This window comes from Ipomoea triloba, chromosome 5 (genome assembly GCF_003576645.1).
Source record: "Ipomoea triloba cultivar NCNSP0323 chromosome 5, ASM357664v1".
In the NCBI taxonomy this organism is placed as follows: domain Eukaryota; kingdom Viridiplantae; phylum Streptophyta; class Magnoliopsida; order Solanales; family Convolvulaceae; genus Ipomoea; species Ipomoea triloba.
The window spans coordinates 2,801,381-2,809,832 of NC_044920.1; positions in this window are offsets into that span (position 1 = coordinate 2,801,381).

Consider the following 8,452-nt stretch of genomic DNA (forward strand, 5'->3'; position numbering starts at 1 on the left):
AAGCCTTTTGTTTATTTAACTATTCTAAAGTCTTCATGGCTTTTGTTGAAGAACATGTTTTATCAAATGAGGTTTTCTATTGACTTTATTCTAAAATCTCATCCGGAAGTAAAATCTCTTCTATTTGCTAACCTCTTTCAAAGGAAGAACTCTTCCAAAGGCAAACCTCTTTTGATTAAAAACATCTTTTGAGAGTGAAACCGTCTCATTGACGTAATAAGTTTGACTATTTTGTCATGACGAGTCTTCTTATTTCATTATTTGACAAGTCTTATGTGGAGAATAGATTTTAACTCTTCCAAGGAAAACATCTATCTTCTAATTGACATAATCATAGTTGAAGAACCTGTTCTGTCAAATGAGATTTTCTATTGACGTTATCCTAAAATCTCATTAGAAAGTAAAATATCTTCTATTTGCCAACCTCTTTCAAAGGAGGAACTCTTCCAAAGGAAAACCTCTTTCAATTAAAAACATCTTTTGACCGTGAACATATCTAATTGACGTAATAAGTTTGACTATTCTGTCATGATGAGTTTTCTTATTTCTTTATTTGACAAGTCTTATGTGAGAATACATGTTAACTCTTACAAGGAAATCAACTTCTAATCGAAAACATCTTCGTAGAGTGAACATTTCTAATTGACGTAATCTGTTTGATTTTTTTTTGCCAAATGAGTCTTCTTATTTCTTTATTTGACAAGTCTTATGTGGAGAATACATTTTAACTCTTCCAAGGAAAACATCTTCTAATCGAAAACATCTTCGTAGAGTGAACATTTCTAATTGACGTAATCTGTTTGATTTTTCTGCCAAATGAGTCTTCCTATTTCCATATTTGACGAGTCCTATGTGGAGAATACATTTTAACTCTTCCAAGGAAAACATCTTCTAATTAAAAACATCTTCGTAGAGTGAACATCTTCTAATTGGCGTAATTGGTTAGATTTTTCTGTCGGATGAGTCTTATTTCTTTATTTGACAAGTCTTATGTGGAGAATACATTTTAACTCTTCCAAGGAAAACATCTTCTAATTAAAAACATCTCCCTAGGGTGAACATCTTCTAATTAATTCTTTGTCAGATGAGTCTTCTTATTTCTTTATTTGACAAGTCTTTATATGGAGAATACATTTTAACTCTTCTAAAGAAAACATCTTCTAATTAAAAACATCTTCGTAAAGTAAACATCTTCTAATTGACGTAATGGATTTGATTATTCTCATAGATGAGTCTTCTTATTTCTTTATTTGACCAATTTTATGTGGAGAATACATTTTAACTCTTCCAAGGAAAAACATCTTCGTAGAGTGAACATTTCTAATTGACGTAATCTATTTGATTTTTCTGCCAAATGAGTCTTCTTATTTCCATATTTGACGAGTCCTATGTGGAGAATACATTTTAACTCTTCTAAGGAAAAGATCTTCTAATTAAAAACATCTTCTTAGAGTGAACATCTTCTAATTGGCGTAATTGGTTAGATTTTATGAGTCTTATTTCTTTATTTGACAAGTCTTATGTGGAGAATACATTTTAACTCTTCCAAGGAAAACATCTTCTAATTAAAAACATCTCCTAATTAAAAACATCTCCCTAGGGTGAACATCTTCTAATTAATTCTTCTGTCAGATGAGTCTTCTTATTTCTTTATTTGACAAGTCTTTATGTGGAGAATAGTAGAATACATTCTAACTCTTCCAAGGAAAACATCTTCTAATTAAAAACATCTTCGTAAAGTAAACATCTTCTAATTGACGTAATGGGTTTGATTATTCTCATAGATGAGTCTTCTTATTTCTTTATTTGACCAATTTTATGTGGAGAATACATTTTAACTCTTTCAAGGAAAAACATCTTCGTAGAGTGAACATTTCTAATTGACGTAATGCGTTTGATTCTTCTCGCATATGAGTTTTCTTATTTCTTTATTTGACCAGTGTTATGTGGAGAATACATTTTAACTCTTCCAAGGAAAACATATTCTAATTAAAAACATTTTCTTAGGGTGAACATCTTCTAATTAATTCTTCTATCATATGAGTCTTCTTATTTCTTTATTTAACAAGTCTTTATGTGGAGAATACATTTTAACTCTTCTAAAGAAAACATCTTCTAATTAAAAACATCTTCGTAAAGTAAACATCTTCTAATTGACGTAATGGGTTTGATTATTCTCTATAGATGAGTCTTCTTATTTCTTTATTTGACCAATTTTATGTGGAGAATACATTTTAACTCTTCCAAGGAAAACATCTTCTAATCGAAAACATCTTCGTAGAGTCTTCTTATTTCTTTATTTGACCAGTTTTATGTGGAGAATAAATTTTAACTCTTCCAAGGAAAACATCTTCTAATTAAAAATATTTTCGTAGAGTGAACATCTTCTAAATGACATAATCGGTTTGATTCTTCGAGCAAATGAGTCTTCTTATTTCTTTATTTGACCAGTTTTATGTGGAGATTACATTTTAACTCTTCCAAGGAAAACACCTTCTAATTAAAAACATCTTCATAGAGTGAACATCTTCTAATTGACGCAATTCGTTTGATTCCTCTAGTAGATGAGTCTTCTTATTTTTTTGTTTGACCAATTTTATGTGGAGAATACATTTTAACCCTGTTCAAGGAAAACATCTTCTAATTAAAAACATTTTAGTAGAGTGAACATCTTCTAATTGACGTAATCGGTTTGATTCTTCTCACATATTAGTCTTCTTATTTCTTTATTTGACTAGTTTTATGTGGAGAATGCATTTTAACTCTTCCAAGGAAAACATCTTCTAATTAAAAACATCTTCGTAGAGTGAACATCTTCTAATTGACGTAATCGGTTTGATTCTTCTCGCAGACGAGTCTTGTTATTTCTTTATTTGACCAGTTTTATGTGGATAATACATTTTAATTCTTCCAAGGAAATCATCTTCTAATTAAAAACATCTTCTAATTAAAAACATCTTCGTAGGGTGAACATCCTCTAATTGACGTAATCGGTTTGATTCTTCTCGCGGATGAGTATTCTTATTTCTTTATTTGACCAGTTTTATGTGGAGAATACATTGTAATTAACTCTTCCAAGGAAAACATCTTCTAATTAAAAACATCTTCATAGAGTGAACATCTTCTAATTGACGTAATCAGTTTGATTCTTCTCGCAAGTCTTCTTATTTTTCTATTTGACCAGTTTTATGTGGAGAATACATTGTAATTAATTTAGAGTGAACATCTTCTAATTGACGTAATCAGTTTGATTCTTCTCGCAGACGAGTCTTCTTATTTCTTTATTTGACCAATTTTATGTGGAGAATACATTTTAATTCTTCCAAGGAAAAACATCTTCTAATTAAAAACATCTTCGTAGGGTGAACATCTTCTAGTTGACGTAATCGGTTTGATTCTTCTCGCAGATGAGTCTTCTTATTTCTTTGTTTGACCAGTTTTATGTGGAGAATACATTGTAATTAACTCTTCCAAGAAAAACATCTTCTAATTAAAAACATCTTCGTAGAGTGAACATCTTCTAATTGACGTAATCCGTTTGATTTTTTTGTCAGATGAGTTTCTTATTTCTTAGTTTACTAAGTCTTCTATTGAGAATGCATCTTCCGTTTCAGCATTTCTTCATTTTTGTCAAACTTACAATCAAATTGACTCTTATGATTCGAAAACTCTTCTTTTTCTACTAAGCCTTCAGCCAAAATATGTCTTTTGTGTTGAGTTTTGACAGACTTTGCTACTGTTGTCTTATCTTCTAATTTTAAGGGGGTGTATTCAATCATAACTTTTATAGACTTTTAAAGAGTTTTATTAACTTTAAAAGTTTGGCGGTATTCAATTTAGACTTTTAACGACTCTTTAAAAGTCTACCGGTATTGGATCCAAACTTTTCAAAACTCTTTAAAAGTATGCTGGTATTCGATTCAAACTTTTATAGAGTATTTAAAAGTCTACTGGTATTCAAAAAGTTATTAACTTTCATAGATTCTGTCAGAATAGGATTTCAGTAGACTTTTTCTTCATTAATATAAATAGATGATATCCAACCCTCAAACCCCAAACTTTTCAAGATTCTCTACAAACCTTTTTTTCTTCTATTTAAAATAGACAAATTTTTCATCAATTATACAATACGTCCCAAACTTTACTACGAAAAATTATTTGTTAATATTGACAACAATTTATTTTGCTGCGAGGGATTGCTATGAATAGCAAAAAAAAAAATAAAAATTGATGTTCGCAGCATAAATTTGCTGCCGCAACCAGCTTGCTGCTGTGCTGGTTGCAAAATTTAGTAACCAATTATTTAAAAATTCTATTTAATTAATATAATTTTAAATAATTTTATATTCATTAATTATTAATATATGTATTTATATAAGAAAATAAAAATATATTCAATGCATTCAAAAATATATTAATTAAAATTTTATTTAATTTAAAAATATTTTTGTAGTTGCTGTTGGTTGTATTTTTTTTTACAATGCATTAATTTATTTATAATCTTTTTTTTTGAGAATATTTATTTATAATCTATAGAAATATATTTTTGTAAGAAAATTATAAATAATATATTAATAGAAGTTATGTAATGTTTGTAAGGGTGTATTCAATTTAGAGTTTTAATGACTTTTGTAAAATTTTTAATATGAAAAAGTTTTTAAAAGTTTATAAATGTTTGTTGTATGGATATTTATAAACTTTTATAAAGTTAATGAAAGTTTAAAAGATTCTAGGAAAGTCTACAAGAACTCTACAAAAGTCAATTAAAATTCATCATTTTAAAAGTCTTTGAAAATCTTTAAAAGTCTTGATTGAATACACCCCTCTTAGACTTTGTGAAATTTGCGGTGGGATTGCGACTATAGCAGTGGAAGCGGCCTTATTTACTCATCAACTAAACCCTTATCTGATTTCTTTAAAATTTTAGAAAATATGGAGTGTTCCATTAGAGCAAACTCCACGAAGCGAATTAAATATAAAATAAAATAACTGCCTGCATGGACAGCTCATGAGTTTGAGAACAATGATCCGAGATCGAGTTCACCAATGACAGTGCGAGAAAAACCTCTCAAATTGAGGGACTGTCCTGAGAATTGATAGAAGAGATAAATTACGAAATGTGACTCAACTAATCTACACGTCCCAAATATATGTACATTAATGCTCACAATAAAACCCAATTTATACTTACATATATATTTTTTAAATTTTTTTTATAGGATTCAAACTCTGTATCATGCCGCTATTAGTAAAACAAAACTTTGGTGGGTTGGAATTCACCCTCAATATGCTTTGATGCATGTTGAAGTTGCATGTGTGATTAGACCGATCTTATAGCCTACAATCTACATACACATCAATGAAATTTGTTGATTTGTAGGGGGAGTTGTAAACGAAAAAAAAAAAAAAAAACGAATAATAATAAACAATTGAACATTTGTCTAGCCCTGTACTCATGGTCCAAAAAACAACTTTGTCAATGACAAACCTTGTTTTGGAGAGGACTGTCGAGTGGCAGTGTCGACATATGTTCAGCCCATTATTCCTAAATGGCTGTTGGGACTAATTTTGGGTGAGTAAATATGAATTTCAAACGTAGTAAATTTGATTAATTGTGCAATTAGATATTCTGTATAATACAAAAAAGACGAACTCGATCGAAAAGATGTTGATAAGAATCAAACTCATAACTTTATGGTACAAGAATGAAGTTTCATTCACTCAACCACATACACTTTTCCAAGTTGCTTAGCCAATAGCCACATTAAGTACTTCTTCGTATAATATATATTGTGTGTGTGTTTTGGCTATAATTTAAAATTTTGAATGATAAAATCCTACGAATAATATAGGCAAAAACTCGTGTGAGACCGTCTCACCATGAGACGGGTCGGGTCGGGATGCAAATGTGACACTTATATGCACAAATGTCATACTTATATGCTCAAATGTAATACTAATCAGGAATAACATTTTTGTTACTTATTAGGGTAAATGTAATACTTTTAAGAGAAAATACAATACTTTTACATTTCGATTTAAAAGTATTACATTTTTCCTCAAAAGTATTATAGTGAGAGGCACTTGTCAACATTACTTATTATGAAAAATGTATTACTTTTTCTCTTATAAGTAACAAAAATTGTATTTTTGATTAGTGTTATATTTGAGCATATAAGTATGAAATTTGCACATATAAGTATGACATTTGCATTGTGCTTTGACCCGACTCGACCCGTCTCACGAATAAGGATCCGTGAGACGGTCTCACACAAGTGTGACCCATAATATAAGTCTAGTTTAAAGTTTTATACTAGAGGCCGGTTAGTTCTTTTTATCTTTTTAATATATGACCAAGATTGAAATGTGTTGTTAGATGTACAAATCAAAATCCCGAAATGAGCTCTAGCTAGAAACTGTTTGTCACATGAGAATAGGCACATCTACTCTTTTCGTCCGCATTGCTCAAATCTTCTATGCCATCTCAACAATCCTATGTTGACTTTATAATCTCCACGTGGGTCAGCAAATTTTGATACGATATTGAAATACAAGATTTTTATAAGATGAGAAAAATTAAATCTATTTTGACTAACGATTTTATTATTGAGATTTTTTAAATGACCACTGATTTTTTTGAATCAATACGATGAGTATACAATATATCAATTATTAAATGCATATATCTAAGATCTCTTTGATCGCATTGCTCAAATCTTCCATGCCATCTCAACGATCTTATGTTGACTCTATAATCTCCACGTGGGTCAACAAGTTTTGATACGATATTGAAATACAAGATTTTTATAAGAAGAGAAAAATTAAATCTATTATAACTAGCGATTTTATCATTGAGATTTTTTTAAATGACCACCGATTTTTTAATCAATACGATTTGAATATACAATATATCAATTATTAAATACATATCTCTAAGATCTCTTAGCTTCGTCTGCATTGCTCAAATCTTCCATGCCATCTCTACGATCCTAGCTATGTTGACTCTATATATAATCTCCACGTGGATCAGCAAGTTTTGATACGATATTAAAATACAAGATTTTTATAACGTGAGAAAAATTAAATCTATTATAACTAACGATTTTATTATTGAGATTTTTTAAATGACCACCGACTTTTTTAATCAATACAATAATATATCAATCATTAAATGCATATCTCTAATACAATCTACAAATTAAATATGCTAACTACAATATCCTTAGCCCATACACTCGAGGATTATATTGTAGCCCTACAAATTAAATAAGGATTAAGGATTTTTTGCCTCAAGAGTCTTACTAATTTCACAATTCCTTGATGTTATGATTTATAACTCAAATGAAATGAGTTTGGTTCTTTTTTAAATAGGATTCTGGGTTTTAGTCTCTTTTATTTTTTTATTTTATTTATTTATTTACTTAATGTATTAAATCTAACGAAAGAATGTCCAGAACAAAAGTAGGGGGAGTGATGCGCATACCACTCACCAAGGCCAGCCAAATTCGCAAACCTTCTAGTGAAATTGAAGCTCACATTGCTAAATTGCTTTCCAGATTCTTTAATATCATCAGAAATAATAATACCAAACTCATAATTAAAGCAGGTAACATGCAAAACAGTAATAACTAATTGAGCATCTGTTTCAACATCCACTTTGTCGAATTAGGAAATTTCCCCAGCCCCATTCGAAATCTCAGAATAATTAGCTCTATAGTAGTCCGAACCCTCTATGACTACCAAATACTTTGAGGACTTTGATTAGAGTGCTAGACACAAATATAATTTAACACAAATACACAATACATGTGAGGATGAGTTGTTTAACCTTATAATAGTAGAAGCAAAATAAATTGAGCACCACTGGTCATAATTGAAATCTCATTTGTGTTGTTTGAAGAACTGCATGTAGGGAAGGAGTTATATGATTTATGTCTACAACTTAATCTTCTGTAGAATTAGATGGTGTAGTGTTTCTGTCAACCGAAGTAATTGAATGATCATATTGCTAGCCTATGTGTCATAATTATAGCCTTATAGGCATATATTTGGTAGATAAACTAAACAACCTTAGTCATTTATTTTGAACAAACAACTACTTGATAAGCTTAATTAATCTAGCTTGCACCACAAATACTTAAATAATATACACACAATGATGACATGGGACCCAGGGGCCCATTTTATTAGGAAAGTGTTGGCCCAAGCAAGGTGTTCATTTTGGTACATACCCAGTTTATGATGGACCCGACTCTAACAAAATCATCATAAATTGGGTATGTACCAAAATGAACATCTTGTTTGGGCCAACGGTTTATGATGGACCCGATTCTAACAAAATCGGACCCGATTCCAACAAAATCATCAATATATATATATATATATATATATATATATATATATATATATATATATATATATATATATATATATATATATATATATATATATA